Source organism: Lissotriton helveticus, chromosome 12, assembly GCF_964261635.1.
Source record: "Lissotriton helveticus chromosome 12, aLisHel1.1, whole genome shotgun sequence".
Taxonomy (NCBI): Eukaryota; Metazoa; Chordata; class Amphibia; order Caudata; family Salamandridae; genus Lissotriton; species Lissotriton helveticus.
Window position 1 is genome coordinate 702,126,068 of NC_136073.1, and position 24,572 is coordinate 702,150,639.

General features: G+C 47.3%; 1 protein-coding gene across 6 annotated transcripts in view; it reads right to left on the reverse strand.

Moving 5' to 3' along the window:
* Nucleotides 1-24,572, reverse strand: part of LRRC71 (leucine rich repeat containing 71) — a 566,767-nt gene that overhangs the window by 192,937 nt on the left and 349,258 nt on the right. The window lies entirely within an intron of this gene.

Sequence of the window (24,572 nt, forward strand, 5' to 3'; positions counted from 1 at the left end):
TCAGAAAGGGGGTGGTGATGGACAGAGCATCTGAGTTAAACAGAACACTCATACCCAGTCAAAAGATCAGGGCTTGATCCATCACCGTTTTTTAGCTCACTGCACCATCCCAGTTCAGAACCTGGCTACATGCAAATTAGTCTGACCCTGGCCCAGTGCATCATGGGAACAGGGCAGACCAAACTACCAAGCCAATTCTTTACTGGAAAGGAAACAAGCTTCCGGGGACCGGTTTCTGGCATTACAGCCGTCTTCGGCCCGGCTTGCTTGAATCCTGATGGTGCACTGAGCAAGGGACTCACATCTGAGCATACCCTGCCACTCCTATAGTGGCCAAAACGATTCAGAAAGGGGGTGGTGATGGACAGAGCATCTGAGTTAAACAGAACACTCATACCCAGTCAAAAGATCAGGGCTTGATCCATCACCGTTTTTTAGCTCACTGCACCATCCCAGTTCAGAACCTGGCTACCTGCAAATTAGTCTGACCCTGGCCCAGTGCATCATGGGAACAGGGAAGACCAAACTACCAAGCCAATTCTTTACTGGAAAGGAAACAAGCTTCCGGGGACCGGTTTCTGGCATTACAGCCGTCTTCGGCCCGGCTTGCTTGAATCCTGATGGTGCAGTGAGCAAGGGACTCACATCTGAGCATACCCTGCCACTCCTATAGTGGCCAAAACGATTCAGAAAGGGGTTGGTGATGGACAGAGCATCTGAGTTAAACAGAACACTCATACCCAGTCAAAAGATCAGGGCTTGATCCATCACCGTTTTTTAGCTCACTGCACCATCCCAGTTCAGAACCTGGCTACATGCAAATTAGTCTGACCCTGGCCCAGTGCATCATGGGAACAGGGCAGACCAAACTACCAAGCCAATTCTTTACTGGAAAGGAAACAAGCTTCCGGGGACCGGTTTCTGGCATTACAGCGGTCTTCGGCCCGGCTTGCTTGAATCCTGATGGTGCAGTGAGCAAGGGACTCACATCTGAGCATACCCTGCCACTCCTATAGTGGCCAAAACGATTCAGAAAGGGGGTGGTGATGGACAGAGCATCTGAGTTAAACAGAACACTCATACCCAGTCAAAAGATCAGGGCTTGATCCATCACCGTTTTTTAGCTCACTGCACCATCCCAGTTCAGAACCTGGCTACATGCAAATTAGTCTGACCCTGGCCCAGTGCATCATGGGAACAGGGCAGACCAAACTACCAAGCCAATTCTTTACTGGAAAGGAAACAAGCTTCCGGGGACCGGTTTCTGGCATTACAGCCGTCTTCGGCCCGGCTTGCTTGAATCCTGATGGTGCAGTGAGCAAGGGACTCACATCTGAGCATACCCTGTCACTCCTATAGCGGCCAAAACGATTCAGAAAGGGGGTGGTGATGGACAGAGCATCTGAGTTAAACAGAACACTCACACCCAGTCAAAAGATCAGGGCTTGATCCATCACCGTTTTTTAGCTCACTGCGCCATCCCAGTTCAGAACCTGGCTACATGCAAATTAGTCTGACCCTGGCCCAGTGCATCATGGGAACAGGGCAGACCAAACTACCAAGCCAATTCTTTACTGGAAAGGAAACAAGCTTCCGGGGACCGGTTTCTGGCATTACAGCCGTCTTCGGCCCGGCTTGCTTGAATCCTGATGGTGCAGTGAGCAAGGGACTAACATCTGAGCATACCCTGCCACTCCTATAGTGGCCAAAACGATTCAGAAAGGGGGTGGTGATGGACAGAGCATCTGAGTTAAACAGAACACTCATACCCAGTCAAAAGATCAGGGCTTGATCCATCACCGTTTTTTAGCTCACTGCACCATCCCAGTTCAGAACCTGGCTACATGCAAATTAGTCTGACCCTGGCCCAGTGCATCATGGGAACAGGGCAGACCAAACTACCAAGCCAATTCTTTACTGGAAAGGAAACAAGCTTCCGGGGACCGGTTTCTGGCATTACAGCCGTCTTCGGCCCGGCTTGCTTGAATCCTGATGGTGCAGTGAGCAAGGGAGTCACATCTGAGCATACCCTGCCACTCCTATAGTGGCCAAAACGATTCAGAAAGGGGATGGTGATGGACAGAGCATCTGAGTTAAACAGTACACTCATACCCAGTCAAAAGATCAGGGCTTGATCCATCACCGTTTTTTAGCTCACTGCACCATCCCAGTTCAGAACCTGGCTACATGCAAATTAGTCTGACCCTGGCCCAGTGCATCATGGGAACAGGGCAGACCAAACTACCAAGCCAATTCTTTACTGGAAAAAAAACAAGCTTCCGGGGACCGGTTTCTGGCATTACAGCCGTCTTCGGCCCGGCTTGCTTGAATCCTGATGGTGCAGTGAGCAAGGGACTCACATCTGAGCATACCCTGCCACTCCTATAGTGGCCAAAACGATTCAGAAAGGGGGTGGTGATGGACAGAGCATCTGAGTTAAACAGAACACTCATACCCAGTCAAAAGATCAGGGCTTGATCCATCACCGTTTTTTAGCTCACTGCACCATCCCAGTTCAGAACCTGGCTACATGCAAATTAGTCTGACCCTGGCCCAGTGCATCATGGGAACAGGGCACACCAAACTACCAAGCCAATTCTTTACTGGAAAGGAAACAAGCTTCCGGGGACCGGTTTCTGGCATTACAGCCGTCTTCGGCCCGGCTTGCTTGAATCCTGATGGTGCACTGAGCAAGGGACTCACATCTGAGCATACCCTGCCACTCCTATAGTGGCCAAAACGATTCAGAAAGGGGGTGGTGATGGACAGAGCATCTGAGTTAAACAGAACACTCATACCCAGTCAAAAGATCAGGGCTTGATCCATCACCGTTTTTTAGCTCACTGCACCATCCCAGTTCAGAACCTGGCTACCTGCAAATTAGTCTGACCCTGGCCCAGTGCATCATGGGAACAGGGAAGACCAAACTACCAAGCCAATTCTTTACTGGAAAGGAAACAAGCTTCCGGGGACCGGTTTCTGGCATTACAGCCGTCTTCGGCCCGGCTTGCTTGAATCCTGATGGTGCAGTGAGCAAGGGACTCACATCTGAGCATACCCTGCCACTCCTATAGTGGCCAAAACGATTCAGAAAGGGGTTGGTGATGGACAGAGCATCTGAGTTAAACAGAACACTCATACCCAGTCAAAAGATCAGGGCTTGATCCATCACCGTTTTTTAGCTCACTGCACCATCCCAGTTCAGAACCTGGCTACATGCAAATTAGTCTGACCCTGGCCCAGTGCATCATGGGAACAGGGCAGACCAAACTACCAAGCCAATTCTTTACTGGAAAGGAAACAAGCTTCCGGGGACCGGTTTCTGGCATTACAGCGGTCTTCGGCCCGGCTTGCTTGAATCCTGATGGTGCAGTGAGCAAGGGACTCACATCTGAGCATACCCTGCCACTCCTATAGTGGCCAAAACGATTCAGAAAGGGGGTGGTGATGGACAGAGCATCTGAGTTAAACAGAACACTCATACCCAGTCAAAAGATCAGGGCTTGATCCATCACCGTTTTTTAGCTCACTGCACCATCCCAGTTCAGAACCTGGCTACATGCAAATTAGTCTGACCCTGGCCCAGTGCATCATGGGAACAGGGCAGACCAAACTACCAAGCCAATTCTTTACTGGAAAAAAAACAAGCTTCCGGGGACCGGTTTCTGGCATTACAGCCGTCTTCGGCCCGGCTTGCTTGAATCCTGATGGTGCAGTGAGCAAGGGACTCACATCTGAGCATACCCTGCCACTCCTATAGTGGCCAAAACGATTCAGAAAGGGGGTGGTGATGGACAGAGCATCTGAGTTAAACAGAACACTCATACCCAGTCAAAAGATCAGGGCTTGATCCATCACCGTTTTTTAGCTCACTGCACCATCCCAGTTCAGAACCTGGCTACATGCAAATTAGTCTGACCCTGGCCCAGTGCATCATGGGAACAGGGCACACCAAACTACCAAGCCAATTCTTTACTGGAAAGGAAACAAGCTTCCGGGGACCGGTTTCTGGCATTACAGCCGTCTTCGGCCCGGCTTGCTTGAATCCTGATGGTGCACTGAGCAAGGGACTCACATCTGAGCATACCCTGCCACTCCTATAGTGGCCAAAACGATTCAGAAAGGGGGTGGTGATGGACAGAGCATCTGAGTTAAACAGAACACTCATACCCAGTCAAAAGATCAGGGCTTGATCCATCACCGTTTTTTAGCTCACTGCACCATCCCAGTTCAGAACCTGGCTACCTGCAAATTAGTCTGACCCTGGCCCAGTGCATCATGGGAACAGGGAAGACCAAACTACCAAGCCAATTCTTTACTGGAAAGGAAACAAGCTTCCGGGGACCGGTTTCTGGCATTACAGCCGTCTTCGGCCCGGCTTGCTTGAATCCTGATGGTGCAGTGAGCAAGGGACTCACATCTGAGCATACCCTGCCACTCCTATAGTGGCCAAAACGATTCAGAAAGGGGTTGGTGATGGACAGAGCATCTGAGTTAAACAGAACACTCATACCCAGTCAAAAGATCAGGGCTTGATCCATCACCGTTTTTTAGCTCACTGCACCATCCCAGTTCAGAACCTGGCTACATGCAAATTAGTCTGACCCTGGCCCAGTGCATCATGGGAACAGGGCAGACCAAACTACCAAGCCAATTCTTTACTGGAAAGGAAACAAGCTTCCGGGGACCGGTTTCTGGCATTACAGCGGTCTTCGGCCCGGCTTGCTTGAATCCTGATGGTGCAGTGAGCAAGGGACTCACATCTGAGCATACCCTGCCACTCCTATAGTGGCCAAAACGATTCAGAAAGGGGGTGGTGATGGACAGAGCATCTGAGTTAAACAGAACACTCATACCCAGTCAAAAGATCAGGGCTTGATCCATCACCGTTTTTTAGCTCACTGCACCATCCCAGTTCAGAACCTGGCTACATGCAAATTAGTCTGACCCTGGCCCAGTGCATCATGGGAACAGGGCAGACCAAACTACCAAGCCAATTCTTTACTGGAAAGGAAACAAGCTTCCGGGGACCGGTTTCTGGCATTACAGCCGTCTTCGGCCCGGCTTGCTTGAATCCTGATGGTGCAGTGAGCAAGGGACTCACATCTGAGCATACCCTGTCACTCCTATAGCGGCCAAAACGATTCAGAAAGGGGGTGGTGATGGACAGAGCATCTGAGTTAAACAGAACACTCACACCCAGTCAAAAGATCAGGGCTTGATCCATCACCGTTTTTTAGCTCACTGCGCCATCCCAGTTCAGAACCTGGCTACATGCAAATTAGTCTGACCCTGGCCCAGTGCATCATGGGAACAGGGCAGACCAAACTACCAAGCCAATTCTTTACTGGAAAGGAAACAAGCTTCCGGGGACCGGTTTCTGGCATTACAGCCGTCTTCGGCCCGGCTTGCTTGAATCCTGATGGTGCAGTGAGCAAGGGACTAACATCTGAGCATACCCTGCCACTCCTATAGTGGCCAAAACGATTCAGAAAGGGGGTGGTGATGGACAGAGCATCTGAGTTAAACAGAACACTCATACCCAGTCAAAAGATCAGGGCTTGATCCATCACCGTTTTTTAGCTCACTGCACCATCCCAGTTCAGAACCTGGCTACATGCAAATTAGTCTGACCCTGGCCCAGTGCATCATGGGAACAGGGCAGACCAAACTACCAAGCCAATTCTTTACTGGAAAGGAAACAAGCTTCCGGGGACCGGTTTCTGGCATTACAGCCGTCTTCGGCCCGGCTTGCTTGAATCCTGATGGTGCAGTGAGCAAGGGAGTCACATCTGAGCATACCCTGCCACTCCTATAGTGGCCAAAACGATTCAGAAAGGGGATGGTGATGGACAGAGCATCTGAGTTAAACAGTACACTCATACCCAGTCAAAAGATCAGGGCTTGATCCATCACCGTTTTTTAGCTCACTGCACCATCCCAGTTCAGAACCTGGCTACATGCAAATTAGTCTGACCCTGGCCCAGTGCATCATGGGAACAGGGCAGACCAAACTACCAAGCCAATTCTTTACTGGAAAGGAAACAAGCTTCCGGGGACCAGTTTCTGGCATTACAGCCGTCTTCGGCCCAGCTTGCTTGAATCCTGATGGTGCAGTGAGCAAGGGACTCACATCTGAGCATACCCTGCCACTCCTATAGTGGCCAGAACGATTCAGAAAGGGGGTGGTGATGGACAGAGCATCTGAGTTAAACAGAACACTCATACCCAGTCAAAAGATCAGGGCTTGATCCATCACCGTTTTTTAGCTCACTGCACCATCCCAGTTCAGAACCTGGCTACATGCAAATTAGTCTGACCCTGGCCCAGTGCATCATGGGAACAGGGCACACCAAACTACCAAGCCAATTCTTTACTGGAAAAGAAACAAGCTTCTGGGGACCGGTTTCTGGCCTTACAGCCGTCTTCGGCCCGGCTTGCTTGAATCCTGATGGTGCAGTGAGCAAGGGACTCACATCTGAGCATACCCTGCCACTCCTATAGTGGCCAAAACGATTCAGAAAGGGGGTGGTGATGGACAGAGCATCTGAGTTAAACAGAACACTCATACCCAGTCAAAAGATCAGGGCTTGATCCATCACCGTTTTTTAGCTCACTGCACCATCCCAGTTCAGAACCTGGCTGCATGCAAATTAGTCTGACCCTGGCCCAGTGCATCATGGGAACAGGGCAGACCAAACTACCAAGCCAATTCTTTAATGGAAAGGAAACAAGCTTCCGGGGACCGGTTTCTGGCATTACAGCCGTCTTCGGCCCGGCTTGCTTGAATCCTGATGGTGCAGTGAGCAAGGGACTCACATCTGAGCATACCCTGCCACTCCTATAGTGGCCAAAACGATTCAGAAAGGGGGTGGTGATGGACAGAGCATCTGAGTTAAACAGAACACTCATACCCAGTCAAAAGATCAGGGCTTGATCCCTCACCGTTTTTTTAGCTCACTGCACCATCCCAGTTCAGAACCTGGCTACATGCAAATTAGTCTGACCCTGGCCCAGTGCATCATGGGAACAGGGCAGACCAAACTACCAAGCCAATTCTTTACTGGAAAGGAAACAAGCTTCCGGGGACCGGTTTCTGGCATTACAGCCGTCTTCGGCCCGGCTTGCTTGAATCCTGATGGTGCAGTGAGCAAGGGACTCACATCTGAGCATACCCTGCCACTCCTATAGTGGCCAAAACGATTCAGAAAGGGGGTGGTGATGGACAGAGCATCTGAGTTAAACAGAACACTCATACCCAGTCAAAAGATCAGGGCTTGATCCATCACCGTTTTTTAGCTCACTGCACCATCCCAGTTCAGAACCTGGCTACATGCAAATTAGTCTGACCCTGGCCCAGTGCATCATGGGAACAGGGCAGACCAAACTACCAAGCCAATTCTTTACTGGAAAGGAAACAAGCTTCCGGGGACCGGTTTCTGGCATTACAGCCGTCTTCGGCCCGGCTTGCTTGAATCCTGATGGTGCCGTGAGCAAGGGACTCACATCTGAGCATACCCTGCCACTCCTATAGTGGCCAAAACGATTCAGAAAGGGGGTGGTGATGGACAGAGCATCTGAGTTAAACAGAACACTCATACCCAGTCAAAAGATCAGGGCTTGATCCATCACCGTTTTTTAGCTCACTGCACCATCCCAGTTCAGAACCTGGCTACATGCAAATTAGTCTGACCCTGGCCCAGTGCATCATGGGAACAGGGCAGACCAAACTACCAAGCCAATTCTTTACTGGAAAGGAAACAAGCTTCCGGGGACTGGTTTCTGGCATTACAGCCGTCTTCGGCCCGGCTTGCTTGAATCCTGATGGTGCAGTGAGCAAGGGACTCACATCTGAGCATACCCTGCCACTCCTATAGTGGCCAAAACGATTAAGGAAGGGGGTGGTGATGGACAGAGCATCTGAGTTAAACAGAACACTCATACCCAGTCAAAAGATCAGGGCTTGATCCATCACCGTTTTTAGCTCACTGCACCATCCCAGTTCAGAACCTGGCTACATGCAAATTAGTCTGACCCTGGCCCAGTGCATCATGGGAACAGGGCAGACCAAACTACCAAGCCAATTCTTTACTGGAAAGGAAACAAGCTTCCGGGGTCCAGTTTCTGGCATTACAGCCGTCTTCGGCCCGGCTTGCTTGAATCCTGATGGTGCAGTGAGCAAGGGACTCACATCTGAGCATACCCTGCCACTCCTTTAGTGGCCAAAACGATTCAGGAAGGGGGTGGTGATGGACAGAGCATCTGAGTTAAACAGAACACTCATACCCAGTCAAAAGATCAGGGCTTGATCCATCACAGTTTTTTAGCTCACTGCACCATCCCAGTTCAGAACCTGGCTACATGCAAATTAGTCTGACCCTGGCCCAGTGCATCATGGGAACAGGACAGACCAAACTACCAAGCCAATTCTTTACTGGAAAGGAAACAAGCTTCCGGGGACCGGTTTCTGGCATTACAGCCGCCTTCGGCCCGGCTTGCTTGAATCCTGATGGTGCAGTGAGCAAGGGACTCACATCTGAGCATACCCTGCCACTCCTATAGTGGCCAAAACGATTCAGAAAGGGGGTGGTGATGGACAGAGCATCTGAGTTAAACAGAACACTCATACCCAGTCAAAAGATCAGGGCTTTATCCATCACCGTTTTTTAGCTCACTGCACCATCCCAGTTCAGAACCTGGCTACATGCAAATTAGTCTGACCCTGGCCCAGTGCATCATGGGAACAGGGCAGACCAAACTACCAAGCCAATTCTTTACTGGAAAGGAAACAAGCTTCCGGGGACCGGTTTCTGGCATCTTTTGACTACCACTATAGGAGTGGCAGGGTATGCTCAGATGTGAGTCCCTTGCTCACTGCACCATCAGGATTCAAGCAAGCTGGGCCGAAGACGGCTGTAATGCCAGAAACCGGTCCCCGGAAGCTTGTTTCCTTTCCAGTAAAGAATTGGCTTGGTAGTTTGGTCTGCCCTGTTCCCATGATGCACTGGGCCAGGGACAGACTAATTTGCATGTAGCCAGGTTCTGAACTGGGATGGTGCAGTGAGCTAAAAAACTGTGATGGATCAAGCCCTGATCTTTTGACTGGGTATGAGTGTTCTGCTTAATTCAGATGCTCTGTCCATCACCACCCCCTTTTCTGAAAGATTTTGATGCAGAGAATAATCCATCGAGAGATGGTCTGCTTTTGCACGGCTTTAGTCTTCTTTGCTCCGACATAACCCACAAAGAGTTGGTCGTCCACACAAAACTCTCTTGTGTAGTCAAGGTAAAACTACGCTCTTTTTGGGACCAGTCGGTGAAATTGCTCCTCTTCTTTAGAGGGATGTGGTGGTGCATAAAAAGTAGGCAGGTTGATAAACTGGGCTATAGGAAAGGGAGTGATGACTTTTGGCAGAACTAAGCTCTAGTTGGTAGAACCAGCTTGTCTGGGTAAATGTTGAAGTAAGGAGGCTTGGATGACAAAGCCTGCAGCCCACTGACCCTCTGGGTAGATGTAATTGCCACCAGGAAGACTGTCTTGATGGTAAGGAGCATAGGAGCGTGACAGGACAGTTGTGCAAGGGCTTAAAGGGAGTGCAAATTAGGAACGTGATGACTGGATTAAGGCCCCACTGAGGTATGATGAAAGGAGAAGGAGGGAACATATGTTGCTAACCTTTCAAGAACCTATGTACAATAGGGGATTTGAAGCGGGGTGGCTTGTGCCCAGAGAACAGCCCTGCTGGGTGAGGGAAAGAATAAAGATAAGAACCTGAGAAAGTGGAGAAGAAAGGGGGTCAACCTGCTTTTCTTCACACTATGCCACAAACTTACCCCAATGGCAAGCTTATACCATTTTGGTAGCGGGGCACCTGGCTGCCAGAATAGCAATAGCATTGCAGAATTCAAGCAGAAGGTAGGAAGCTGTCAACTGTCGCTGCTCAATCTCCGCTCAAGAAGGCAGAACGTTGACAGTTTTTGGTAAGGAACTCTCTCCTGCTGCGGCGACAGTAGATCCTCCCAAAGAGGCAGACTGATTGGAGGACCTATGGCCATGCTCCAGAGCTCAGGATACCAGACTCTCCGTGCTCAGTCCGGAGCCACAAGGATGACTAGGGCTAGAAAGGTATACAGGATGCCTGAGCACCACTTCAGATGATAAGCGTCTCCGAGAAAGAACCCCCTTTAAACTCCTGTGTGCAGAACTACTGACATTGTGCATTTTCAGCATTGGTGAACAGATCTAACCAAGGCTCTCCCCACTGCTAAAAGAGACCTTGCACCACCTTCGGATTGAGACGTCAGTCGTGATCCTCTAGGCATCTTCGGCTGAGTTCATCCGCTCTGATAATCGGAGAGGCCGCCAGGTGTTGAAACACCCCGGAAATGCCCTGACAATTCATCCATTTCCAGAGAGGCAGAGCCTCTTGACAAAGGGCACACAACCCCACTGACGACCCCACCCCTCCCAGTTTGTAGCAGTACCAAATAGTGGTGTTGTCTATGAACACCTGCACTAGCCTTCCATTGATGGAGGGTAGAAAGGGTTTTAATGACAGCTGAATCACCTTGAGCTCCAGAAGGTTGCTGTGGAGTCCAGATTCCACCAGAGACTAGAAGCCTCTGATTTCCACCTCTTCTAGATGGGCTCATCCCGGGAGTGATGCATCTGTCGCCACTATAAGAACTGGTTGGGCCAGAGAGAGGAGTCTGCCGCTGAACCAATATCAGTTTGTTAACCACCACTGCAGAATGTTTGCAGTTCCCTCCGAGATCTGGAACATGTCAGAGAGATTTTCCTAATGCAGCACCCACTGGAACTGCAGGTCCCACTGCAGAGCCCACATATGCCAGTGTGCCTATGTCACAAGCTGAAGGCAGGAGGCCATGAGGCCCAGCAGCCTCACAGTCAGTCTCATCGATATCCAGGATAAAGGCTGAAATATCGATATTAGAGCCCAAATAGCCTGGAATCGCAGTTTGGGAGGATAAGCCCACAACTGCACCAAGTCCAGAACAGCTTCAATAAAAGGGAGCCTCTGAGAATGAGTCAGGTGTGACTTCAGCACATTATAGTGGACCCCAGCGAACGCAGTAGCCCCGCCATAGTCTGGAGGTGAAAAAAGACAGCCTGGGGGGAGCCTGCCTTCAATAGTCAGTCGTCGAGATAGAGAAGACTGCCAGCCCTGATCTTTGCAGATGAGCTGCAACCACTGACATCCCCTTGGTGAACACTCAAGGGGCACTGGTAAGGTCAAAAGGGAGCACGGCAAACTGAAAGTGCTTGTGGACCACCGTGAATGGCAGGTAATGCTTGTGGGCAGGCAGGAATGGAATTTGGAAGTATGAGTCCTGTAAGTCCAACTCTAACATCCAGTCTCCTGAATACCGAGCAGCAGGACTTGAGAAAGCAAGAGCATTTTGAACGTATCTTTTCTGACGAAGGAGTTGACAGGATGCAGGTCTAGGGTAGGACGAAGGCCTCTGTCCTTCTTTGGCACCAGAAAGTAGTGTGAATAGCACCCACAACCTACTTCTGGCACCTTCTTTATGTCTCCCTTGGCCAAGATAACAGTCACTTCCTGGTGGAGTAAGGCAAGATGTTCCACTGTGAACCTGTTGCAAGCATGGGTGGAGCGAGAGTCATGAAGGTGAGGGAGTAGCCTCTTCAGACAATTCAAAGAACCCATTGGTCTGATGTTATTTAAACGGAGGTGGGTTTTTCCCCCCCATAGAACAGCTACAGGAACAAGGGATTTTGACCATTATATAAAAAACGGAAGTGACGATACCTATTGGGAACCTTTGAATTCGTCATTATTTTGTCTGAGAGGTCTGATGCTGGAATTCCTTTGTTAAATAAAAGGGAGGTGCCGACTCTATCTATTGTGACAGGGATGTGTTTCGTGTGAGAAACAGATCTTCGTGAAATATTTAAAAGAAAAAATCAGTTTCCTCGAACTCGGGAACTCCTAGATTGCATATAAGTTATTCAGCAGTTTTCATCTAAGTTTTTTTTTAAAGATATACCAAATTGTAGCTGGGAGATATCTACTTTTCTGAAGAAGGCGGTTGTCATACGTTAGTACCCACCAAAATGCGTCAATGCTTTTTTAATTTATATACATTAGATCTTTGGGATATTTGTAAGTTGATGGAAAAGCACTGTATAAAGTATTCCGACTGTAACAAATAATCTATTACAGACTGGTGTCTCTATGTAATGACATGAGCTTTCTGTCAACTGTTTTCTACCGCTTTTTTGTTTGTATAGTTGCGAAATCAATGTTTGTTTTTATGTGACCCTCTTTTGATGTAATATAAGTTGTTTTTATGCTTTTTTTTATGTGTACACAACAATTGCTTGTGTTGGAGGAATGAAATATTTTGTCTGCTTTTTTAATTTTTTTTAATGATTATAATAAACTGTCTAAATAAGATTGAAATGTTTTTTATTTTCACAACTCTTCATTATTTCAAATGTGAATGTATGCTCTGGTGATACAGTATGATTATACAGTGTGGATGAGATTGAGATTGAAGTATTTGATTCCACCAAAGAGGAAGTTTGTTTTCGGACTTGGGTCTATTTGGTGCTCTACCTCTTTGGTTGTAAAGAGCCCTTCTCAACTTTAAAGCTGATGTTATTAGCCTCCAGTGGAGCAGGTGATGGCGTATCCTGCTTCTTACTGGGTGTTCATGATTGGAACTGGGCAAATTATAAGGGTTTTGAGGCTGCATCTGGCAGGAGCTGTGGCCTGGTCCAACCTCGGATGGTCCAACCCATGAGATCTGTGGGCACTGCGTCCTCGGCCACACAGAGGCTGGGAAACCTGTGCAATGCAGTTGCTGGGCTAGTACAGACACTGGCCACAAAAGGAGCGTAAGGCGGGAAAGGGGGTGGTGAGGGACCATGGAAAAGCCCACGGACATGGCAGTGGCCCTGCTGTCCTTAAACCATTCCTGAGCTGAATCCGCCTTGTCTCTGAAAAGACAGGAACCATCAAAGGGCATATCCATAAGTGATGTTTGGACATCCCCTGAAAAGCCAGTTGTCCTCAGCTAGGCGTGGCACCACAAGGCTACTTACGATACAACAGCTCTTCCGAGCGAGTCGGCGGTATCCAGTCCACATCTGATTGTGAACTTTGCTGAATCTCGCTTGTAGGAAGCTGGCTTTTTATGTGGCACTGCCAATGTAAGGGACCCCATGCATAAATAACAGACACCATTATTGGTTTACAGTGGTTACTGAAATAATCCCAAGGGCTCTATTTGTGGTAGTGTGGTCGAGCAGCTTAGCCTTATCTTAAAGGAGCATTAAGCATTTGTTGTACATACAGAGTCAATAAATGAGACATACTGAAGAAGAAAATCCGAGACCAATTTAGAAAAATAACAGATTTTTATATAATTTTAGACGTCAAGAACATCGGAATCAGGTAAGTACTTTTGGACTTATAGATTTTAAAAGAAAACATAAATATAGCAAAATAAAGTTTTTTGAGGTATGAGCCTTGAACTCAGTAATGTTGTCCTACTGGAGGATTGACACAGACTGCATACATATACGTGCAAATGTTTGTCGAAGGTGGTCTTTAGGACTTATGGTGCTGGGGGCCAAGGTCCTTGGAGCCACCACCAGTTTGGGTTTACCTGCTCTGGTGTGTATAGATGCAGTGGTGCTGGTCGCGTTGGTAGCCTTTAGCACTACAGCCGTAAAAATTTAAAGAGAACTGCCAAATCAACAAATGCTGCAAAGGGGGACAAATCATTCAGAACTAAATAGGGGATTGGCTCGTGGGAGTCTCTGGAGCAAGGTGACACAGTTGGTTTCCATAGACCCAGGCTGAGGGGCTCAGGTGCAAAGTTGTCTGGCCACTTGCTTTGGAGGCCCTCACAGTTCTGGGGTGGACTTGGAGAGCTGAAGAAAAGAAGACAGCAGGGCCACTTCTAGTTTAGGACTCTTCGGTCCTGAAGTCCCTCATCGGTGGGTCAGCTTTTGCGGTGGTGGTGTGTGGGCTGGACACTCAAAAGCCTTGGTTGCTGCAAGTGCTCCGGTACCCAGAGTATTCATGCAGGGAGGCTCCTGGAGGGCCCAGCATCTCAAATGTTGCTGGAGAGACAGGGCAGACCTTCTGGAACTATGTTGACCGGCTCCTAGTGAGATGCTCCCTCTGTAGGTCCGTTGGCCAGCAAGACAAAGTACTGGCCAAGTGTGGCCGGTGCCTGTAGCTACAGGAGGGTTGCTCCTTCACCCCAAGGGAGATGCTACATGGTTGGCGAAGTACTGGACAACCCTCCAAGGGCTTGGGAGGATGTACAACTTTTGGATGATTCTGGTCAGAGCAACTGTCAAGGTATCAACAGCAAGGCAGGGTTTGGGGCCAAGTTCCGGATAAGTCCTCAGTTCTCACAGTGACCGCTCTGCGTTGTCCTTCTTCCATTCCCAGGTAGACAATTCTGAATCGCTAGTGTCGGGTGGACACCTAAATACTGAATTGAGAGGTGGTTAGGGGAATGTAGGGTAGTAGCCAATCGGCTACCTACCCCTGGGGTGTCTACATTCCCTAAATGACTACTCCCTGTGAGGAGTAGGCATAATCTTGATCAAGATGTCCTAGTTTCACTAAAACCAACCAAGATGGTGAAACCCTCCCTCAGATGCCCACTACAGGTGTCCCACCTTAGTAGTGTGCCTAGCTTGTAAGTGTGACACGCCTTCTGAAAATCTAATTTCCCACTGACTCTGGTGCCAAATGGGTCTCAGGGCAGGAGGTGGCATTCCCCAGGACTGAGGGAAGCCAGAATCACATTTCAAAGACAGCAGAGGATTTGAAGCCTCTGGACTTGCGATGCTAATTCACTAGCTATCCTGTTGGAGGAGCAGTTGCGGCTGGTGCAGGTAAGAGCGGTGAGGCAGTGTTGGGTTGGGAGTTGACAGACAACGATGAGGGAAAATAAAAAAATAATGCGGCGAGCTCAGGGTAAGTGTTTTTCTTTTTCCTCGTCATTGTCTGTCGACTCCCCCCCCCCCGCCCAACCCTGCTCCACTGCTCTTACCTACACCGGACGCAACTCTGGGGGAGGTGGGAACACCGTCTGCCAAACAGGCATTATTTCTGACTTCTGAGAACATGGGCTCTCCTTAGCATGGGGTCAGAAACTCGTTGTTACTAGCAGGCTGGAAGATATCAGTCAGCCAACACACTAAGTGACAAGTAGATTTCAGGGTACCTCTATGGTGCCCTCTGGGTGCATGTCTTCATAAATCCGGTACTGGCATCGGAGTTATTAAGCCAAGATGTTTGATACCAAACATCAGAATTTTCAGTGAAGCCATAATGTAGCTGGGTAACTCGTAATTACCAGTGCCCAGTACATATGTTTAACATTGCTACCTGATAACTTGCAATGCCTAGGAATGGAACTAGGCATCTTAAGGGCATATCTGTTAATGCAAATGTGTCCTCACATGTAATATAATGTACCCTGTCTTAGGGCTGTAAGGGTGACTTACATATAGTCCATTAAATTGTCTTAGGCATTGCACACAGGGAGTGGTCAATGTCGTGATTTTGGAATGGTTTGCACCATTTCACGCATCCTGCAATAGCCGTCTGTATGCAGTTTGTGTGGAGGTCCCTTAGGGTGGAATAATACATGCTGCAGCCGATAGGGACCCGCCTTAGTACTCATGCCCTGGATATCGTTTACTAGGGACTTACAAGTGTGCCATCATCCTTGCCAATTGGGTTACAATTGTACATGTGTACCGTTTTAGGGGAAGAACACTGGCACTGCAGCCTGGTTAGCAGGCCTCAGTGCACTGTCCAGCATCTAGTATTTCAAATGGGGGGAAAATGTGGGGAGGCATCTGCAAAGAGAACTGCAGCTTCCTACAACTCAGTGTATGGTCTGGGCTTCCTCGTAACCAGGGCAGCACCTGCACAATCAGATACATAGAGAATGAGAGTAACGGCCAAACGACAAGCGGGGTTCACGGATCGCTGTGCCTGGCTGGTGGAAGAAAAAATCTTCTACCCTAAGGTGTCCAGCATCTTGGATTCCCTATCCGAGGGGTGGTAGGAAATGTGTCAGGATTTATGTGGGAATTAGAGGCTTGGACCAGGGGCCTCCTATGTGAAAATTAGAGAGGCCAGTGAATTCTATCAGATCCCGACTATGAACTTAGGAGGGCAAAAGGATGCAGTTCTGATAAATCCATATAACAACATTCCCAAACCCCAGACAATGACTGTCTTATCTAACTTAGGTACATCCTTAAAAAATCTTGAAGGAAAATTGAGGGGAGACATGTTTATTACTTGGGTGGGTGACTTTAAATGCTCCTTGTGCCAATTCAGTGAACAAGATATCTGTGGTTTGGGAAATGGAAATGAAGACACACCCTCACACTTTTCACATACATCCCTAGGAGATCTGTTAAATGAAATAGCTTTCCAATTTGATCTTGGCTACGCGAATGAATTGAGTCCGTCTCCCAATCTGTTTCAACCGACCTTTAATGGAAGGGGATGTAACTCGATCATTGATTTTGTCCTAATTTCCAACAGAAATTCACATAATGTACTCCACTGTAAAACTCTTGACATCTTAATGAGTGATCATCACCCTATTTGCCTATATCTCTCTTTAAGAGGGCAGGTGAAAAAACTGGATAGGAATCCACAATATAATACTGACATCTATCTTGCTAGCCCCAATGGGTATACGCTAAATTGGGCAAAAGTAGATCCTGTGGCATTCCTCCTAGGCCTAATTAATAACAGTTCAGAGGAAATAGTGATATGCCTCTCACAGGATAGGGAGGACAAAGAAATATTTAACGCCTTCCTTAAGATTTCAGTTGAGGCCAGGAAGTTACTGACAAGAGAAAAACGACACGGACGGCAACCCTCACAGGGCTGGTTCGACAAAGAATGTACGAAAGCCCATACTCACTTAAAAAAGGCTCTGCACTATGAACCGAGGTGTAGGAATAAAATAAGGCAGGGAAGATCCATGTACCGGTTGGCACAAATAAACACAGGGCAATATTAAAAAGGGAAGCTTGGGATGCCCTACATGAGTCTTGCATAAACAAAGATAACACTGGCTTCTGGAGAGCGGTCAATGCCCCTTTTTTTAATAACAGAGAGACAGATATTATAGATATGGCTATTAGTGGTGATATGTGGGTAGAATTTTTTTCAGGGCTCTATACGGACAGGGCCGGACTGGGAACCACAATCGGCCCTGGCAAAGTGCTCGGCCGCCCCCCCCCCTCACTCGGGGGGGTTGGAGGTGCCGCTGAGCTCTTTGCCGGGGCCGGTTTTCGGCCGATTTTTGTACAGGGCCGATTTTGCAGCTATGCTGCAAAAAAGGCCCTGTAACAAAAACGGCCCCCAGGGGCCCAAAACCGGCCCTACCTGTGCGACGCACCAGGGGGTTGCCCGGTGCCCACTATGGCCAGTCCGGCCCTGTATATGGATGAGACCATAGATGATAATATGACAGAGACAGTTGCACTCAGTGCAGATGACAATATTGATCATGGACCATTCCCCTTAGAGATCAATATTACCCTTGAGGATGTCACCAGGGCAATTAATGATAGTGCCTCAAGGAAAGCACCAGGGCCGGATAGTATTCCGGTGGATGTTTATAAATCTAATATAGGGTTAGGGGTCCCTCTTTTAAATAATGTACTAATTAGTTGCATCCGTCATGGGTTAATTCCTACCTGGGCTGATGCCATTGTGATACCTATATTTAAGAAAGGTAACAGAAAATAACCTAGTTGCTATTGCCCGATATCTTTATTGGATGCCTTTATGAAAATAGTGGGAAGGGTCATCTTAAATAAGCTTGAGACATGGGCTGAAGAGACAGGTGTTTTATCAGTCTTTCAATACGGCTTCTGCCCAGGTTTAGGTACCATTTAACAGGGACTTAATTTGTCTCTGATTATTGATAAATAAACAAAAGCCAAGAAGGGCAAACTTTTCCTCACTTTTGTGAACTTAAGCTCCGCCTTTGACTGAGTCAAACACGTCATGCTGTGGGACACTCTTAAAGATCTAGAGTTGGATCCACCCTTGCTGCTGTTCATAAAGGAATTATATAGGGGGCAGGTGCGAAGGTACGGTATGGGAAACAGGGAGAATGCTCACCCAAGTTCCCCAAAAAAAGAGGGGTGAGGCAGGGGTGCATTCTTGCCCCCCTGCTTTTCTCGCTGTACATAAACAGCGTAATACAGCACCTGAGCGAGCATCAACACAATTATCCAACCATTAGGGATATCCCTGTTGCTATTTTATTATACGCGGATGACGCTATTATAATGTTGCGGACACAGCTTGGCTTGCAAAGGTCTGTCTCAAACTTTGCTGCTTATATGACAGAGCGGGGGTTAAAGGTAAATATTGCCAAAACATTTACAATGAGTTGTGGGGCTAAAATGAGAAAGACATGCAACATCTTTATTGACAATAAGAAAATTGTAAGCACGGATAAATTCCCTTATCTAAGTATAACTTTTGATAGGAAGGGTTCTTGGAAAGCGGCCATGAATAGTAGAAATCTGATCCTCTCGAGAGCCATAGAAGCTGTTGCAAACTTTTCAGAAAAACTAGGTGGAAGACCCGTCCCGGAGTTGCTGGCCATTTATAAATCTAAATGTATCTCAACAGGGACATACAGGGCTGGCATATGGGGTATTGAATGCACGGACCAAATACAACGTTGTGAAAACACCTTTATGCGCTATCTGCTGGCGGTTCCTAATTCGACCGCCACTTATTGCTGTCATAGAGAACTTGGTCTTGCACATATTTCTGATACCATAAAAATCATGCCCTCTCCTTCTATGGCATAAGGTATGGGTGTCGATAGAGACAGGCTTCAATAGGGATATAATTATGGATTGCGTTAAACTGGATGGGTTGGCGAACTTGCCATGGATTAGTTATATAAAAAGCATGACATACGACATAGGCCACCCAGAATATTTCATAATCCAAGCAGTCTGGAATCTGTTTCCAGAAAATCCCTCAAGACACACTGTTTGAATCACCTAGAGAATAAACGCTGGCTCATCGAGAGAGAAAAGAAATCGGTCATGGCAAATCACTTGATGTCCACCTGTATAGGCTAACAACCCTACTTGACTCTGGTAGAGAGTAGTTTCTCCCGTATGTTTTTGGCCCGTTTTCGGAGCGGGTCTTTCTTTAGTATGGTCACATTTCCTGATATTAATGACTGGACAAAACATCATCCCATATGTCCATGCGATGATACCTCTAGTTTGACCACAATGCACTGCACTTTATTTTGTAAATATTATGTTGTACCGAGGAAAAAGTTGTTATTGCCCATCCTTAAAAGATAGGATCTAAAACAATGCAGAGTAGCTTTTTTAAGATTACAAATGTTGGAAAATGAACACACCATTATGGCCATTTCTTGCTTCTTAAAGGCCGTCATAAGGTTTTGGAACACCATGTGAAGCTACTCTGATTATCTGGTGTCATTGTATCCCTTCGTGTATATATATGGATTCTTTATCATGTATTCCCGTTTTTTATATGAATTGTATTTCTTATTACTCTGTAGTTTGTAATAGAATTTGGAAAATGGTGCCCTTTTACACTGTTTTTAAGTTAACATTGTGCATTCATGATTTTATGACATAAAATCGTATAAAGCCGATTTGATTTGATTTGATTTGAGGCTTGGACCATCAAGCTCTCTGGAGTGGGATGTGTTTTGAGGAAATTGGGGTCCCCTAGCGTGGTGCGGTGGCACGGGGCAATTGTTCTGTTCACAGTAGCCCCTGTACTGGGCTTGGATCAGGTCCCAAGCAGGACATCAGTAAGGTGTCATTGAATGAGAAAAGCGGTTCTGAGGGGTCACTCTCAGCTGAAGCACCTCCAACAAGACGTTAGTGTTGACTGCCACTGAGTGTAGGCTAATGTCCAGGACCTCGGCCGTCCTCCTTACCACCATAGCAAACAAAGCCCCCTCCTCCATAGCCACGGTAGTAAGAGAGAGCATGCCAGTATCTAGAGAGGTGTCCAGTCCACTGGCCTCTACCAAGTCCTCACAAAAGTCCATCTGGTTCTAGGGACCCCTTTCACTCCTCCCAACTCATAAGAATAGGGTTTGGGCTTCGACCTGGAAAGCATAGATCCATACGGCGCCGGAGTCGGTTTTTGAACAACGCCCCTCTGGCTCGGTGTCGGAGTCTGGGATGAGAATGCGGACGGCATTGCCAGAGGGCGGCACTGTTGCCTGGAGTATCGGCACTGGGACCGGCGCGGGGAACATCAAGGTGTAATGACCAATGCCGCTCCAGATGTAGACTTGTATTCGAGGGGCCCAACTTGAGCCAGGGAGGAACCACCAGCGGAGAACCAGTGGGAGCCTCTTCCAAACCTTCAGGGCTCCAAAGGTGTGCCAGTGGGAATGGGCCACCCAAATATGATTTGCATGGCCTCATAGAATTCGTCAAGTTGGGCTGGGGGTCGCTCAAGCACGCAGAAACTTGGGGACGTGCGAAGCTGGCCTAGGCACAGACTCGAACGCAGAGACAGACCTTGAATAACGACCCTCCCTTGTCTCGTCAGATGAGTTTGACGGATTGGGCAAAGTCGCAGACCTCTTCGTCTTCTTACTCTTTTTGCATTTATGTGATTTACCCGAAGACAATTTGGAGTGCGGTGGGGATCTTGGGTTCCATGAGCGATCCTGGGTTCTTCCTTCCAACTCGGATCAGACATCTGCCGGTGACAGGCTCCGAAGGGCTTGAAGCCGACCTTCCTAGTTGACATCCTTCCACACAAGGAGAAAAATCTCAAAAAGACTCCGATAAAAAGCTCATTAAAAAATTGACTGGGGGTAGCTCTCTCTGGATCTGTGCTGACTGGCCTGGAAAGAAAATAACTGCTGTCTGCTCACTGATGTGGTGCCTATATAGGCACAGCACTAATCACTTCCAGCGTGGATGATGCCACGTGAAACCGAACAACGCCACGTACCAGGGCGCAGGGGTACTGCTGACAAAAAATTCCAGATCCATTCTGACGCCTGGGGAAAATTCTAAGGTAAGGAATCTGCGGCGAGAAGTCTCGATCGGATTTACTTTATCATTTCATTTTTTGGAGCTTTACTTATCAATTATCGTATTTGATTTATACGCCTTTGATGTTTATATGGTTACAATTTTATTTTTAAAAAGTAACTTGTTTAAAAATGCATTGAAGATTTAAATGACCAACTATGTGCTTCCAGTTACTGCCACCATCTCTGAAATGTTAGAGGTTTAAATACAGTTATTACTCAATCCACTCCCTACTCTTACACAGTGCTGACTCCATCAACATTGCTGTACCATTCAGCTGCTTTCGACACAGTTGATCATCTCACCTTCACGTGCACCATGGAGTCTCAAACAGGATTCATTGGCAATGTCCTCCACTTCCCCTCCTACCTTTCCAACCAACACAGGCTCCTCCAGGTTCCAAAAGAACTCTCTCATCTGGATTCCTTACTCTCCCCAGTCATCTTCAAGGTCTACATGGAGACAATTGGTGCTGTACTTACAGATAACAGCATCTAGATTCAACAAATGCCTTCTCAGGGAAAGTGAGTACAATAGAAATGCAATGATAATACAATATAATATGCTGATGATAAACGGCTCTTTTTGTACATTTGAGGACGCCTGTGAATCATCCACACCTGGATGCCCAGCACCTACCTGAAGCTAATTGGAACAGAATTACTATTTGCCAAGAACAACAAACAAGAAATAGTGCAAACCTGGATAAATGATATGATGTCTGACATATTCTAACCACAACTTTCAGTCAATGTCAAGGCACTTGGATTCACCACGGACACCAACCTCACACTGAATAAGCACACTGCAGAAAAACACAAATGGCCTGGTACCACCTCTTTCTTCTAAAGAACCTAAAAGAATTTCTTCCAGAATGCGTCTGCAGAACTCACACTATTGCATCTGGTTGGTGTTAATGCTAACATCCTGCTTCATGGCCTCCCAAACTCAACACAGGCCCCTTAAAAGACATCTCACACACTGAAGCAGGTCCCAACCAGAGCCTGAATAAACATGATCACCCACATTCTGATGGAACTCTACTGGCTCCCTGTACCGATCTACACCATCTTCAAAACCAGATGCATCATTTACAAAGCCATCTCTGTTGGTTCTTTGCACACCCACAGGCAGCACACCTCAGACTGCAGACTGAGAAGTATACATAAAATTAAAATAGGTAGGCAGACCTCTTTTCTATCTAGGCAGCCAGTCTCTGGAACAACATTCCCCAGGCCCATTAGGATTGACCAAGAGCTGCTGGAATTTAGGGAGGAGTTGAACTCATACCTCTTAAAAGAACACTACATCACAATGCATTAACCGTCCACAAACCCAGTACTTCTTCTTTCACTAGTTGACTTTATGCTTTTCATTGACTTAGTACAGCACTCCGCTGGCTTGGCTTGCACTATAGAAATACTGCATGCATACACAAATACCACATACACCTGAAATTGGCCCACCCAGAGCTCCTAGAAATAGCCTAGCTGGCCCATCCTGATTTGCAATCAGTGGGTAACGATGCGGGACACTCTACAGCCTTGTAAAGAAAACCTAGCCAGTATCTTTCTAAAAAACCACCACTTGAAAGACACCTGCCCAAGGTCCATACCTCAATGAATACCAGTGAGACTTTGCAAGGAACAAAATATTATATTGCTCTTACTTACCGGGAAGGACAACAGAACCATTACAAAAGCATGGGGCAGGAATGTGCATCAACCACATTGTTGTAGGAGCTTGTGCCTACTAGAAGAGGTTCTTATCCCCAGTCGCGCAGCATGACACAGCCGGGTTGGAAGTGCCTGATAAGGTGAGAGTCATGGTAAAAATACTGGCTTAAATATTAAGGATTTGATAGCTCCCACATCCACACCTGCCTTCAAAAGACACTTGTCCAGCTGGAAGCCTGTGTCGGTTGCGCTTGGTGGGCTGATTCACCGTTCAACAATGAACTTCTCCCGTATATGAGCCCAGAAAAACGTAAAACGTTGTAACAGATTAGAGAAGCCAAGATGAAAGGACATGCATTGGCCTAAGTCGGGTGTAGGGGACAACAAAGGAGATTCCATCGGATCCATGGGAGGCTGACTACACTTTCACGTGGTACAACACGCGGATCCAACATTGGCAGAAGCTGTATGACATGCCACACCTCTCAGCCTGACCAAAAACCAGGCAGGACCTTTCTTCGCGATAAAAAAAGAGTTAGCCAACATAGCATTTCCAGAGGGAAGGGGGAGTGCGAAACACTGAGTCAGCTATTATTCGTAAGAGCCCTTTCATCAGCAGGTTTTACCTTGGTACATAGCCATTTAAAGAATAACATGGGAAGGGAGCAAGATAATCGTAGCTCTTCTTCTGGCTGGGGATCTCTTCCGCTCTACAGAGGTTCTACAGGCAGTGTTCACCTGCCACAAGTACAAGGATACAGGCGTCCCTCAACCTCCGCCCATCAAACAGGTTGTCAGAGGACCCAAACATACACTGGCTTTGATGGACTATGTGATGAGGTACCCCGAGGCCATTCACCCCTACAATACCAGCACACTGACCATTAGCAACACCAAGATTGATTTCCCATCTGTCATCTGCAGTTTACATACACATCATCAGCAGGCATTTCATTAACAATGCAAAAAGTCCTTAGTTGACGAGGATTTCTTTTTTTAATATACCAACCCAAGTCTTTAAAAATGGTGGTCATGGCAATGTATAATACGGGTCTCTTCACAGAATGGGATAGTGGGTAAAAAAACAAAAGAAGAGTAGGGGTGGTGCCCAGAGCAATTGGCAGGGGTTTCGACTACTTTCAATCATTCCTATCATCACTCTCTGTGTATTTCATGGAAATGTAGGTACAACTTTTTCTTTGTGTTTATTATGTATTTATTCGCTTAAAAAATACACCTTAAGTTCATATGTTTAATTTGATGGAGTTGCTTTTAGCTTGTGCAGCGATTCAGTAAAAAACACAAATCTAACAGTCAAATATGTAAACTTTTAAAAGGAATAACATAGTGGCATGTGGCAAAGCGGTGTGCCAACATGTTCTTTGGGTGTCACCTACTCCGAGAAAAAATCTAGCCATTTGTGCATTGAGCAGTGAACCAAAGCCTTCTTGCTGATTAATGGTAAATTCATTTCTTGAACTAGCTACTTGGAAATGGTCATTTATTAAAAGTGTTCTCACATTTTTAACAAATAGGGCCTCCTTTAGGTCAGGTGTGTGACTGCCTGCCAGACTTAGCTTTTAACAACTGCCTGACAGAGGTCTCTGTGCCTTCAGTGAAGCCGCTGCTACAATAGTTTCCATATTTACAAATGGAGCGAGTTGGGTAGAATGGGGCATCAGCCATTTTATGGCGTCTGCACCATTCCTCCATATTCTAAAAACAGGCTGCCCATGACTGTTCGCTTTTTTGCCAAGTGCATACCACAAACT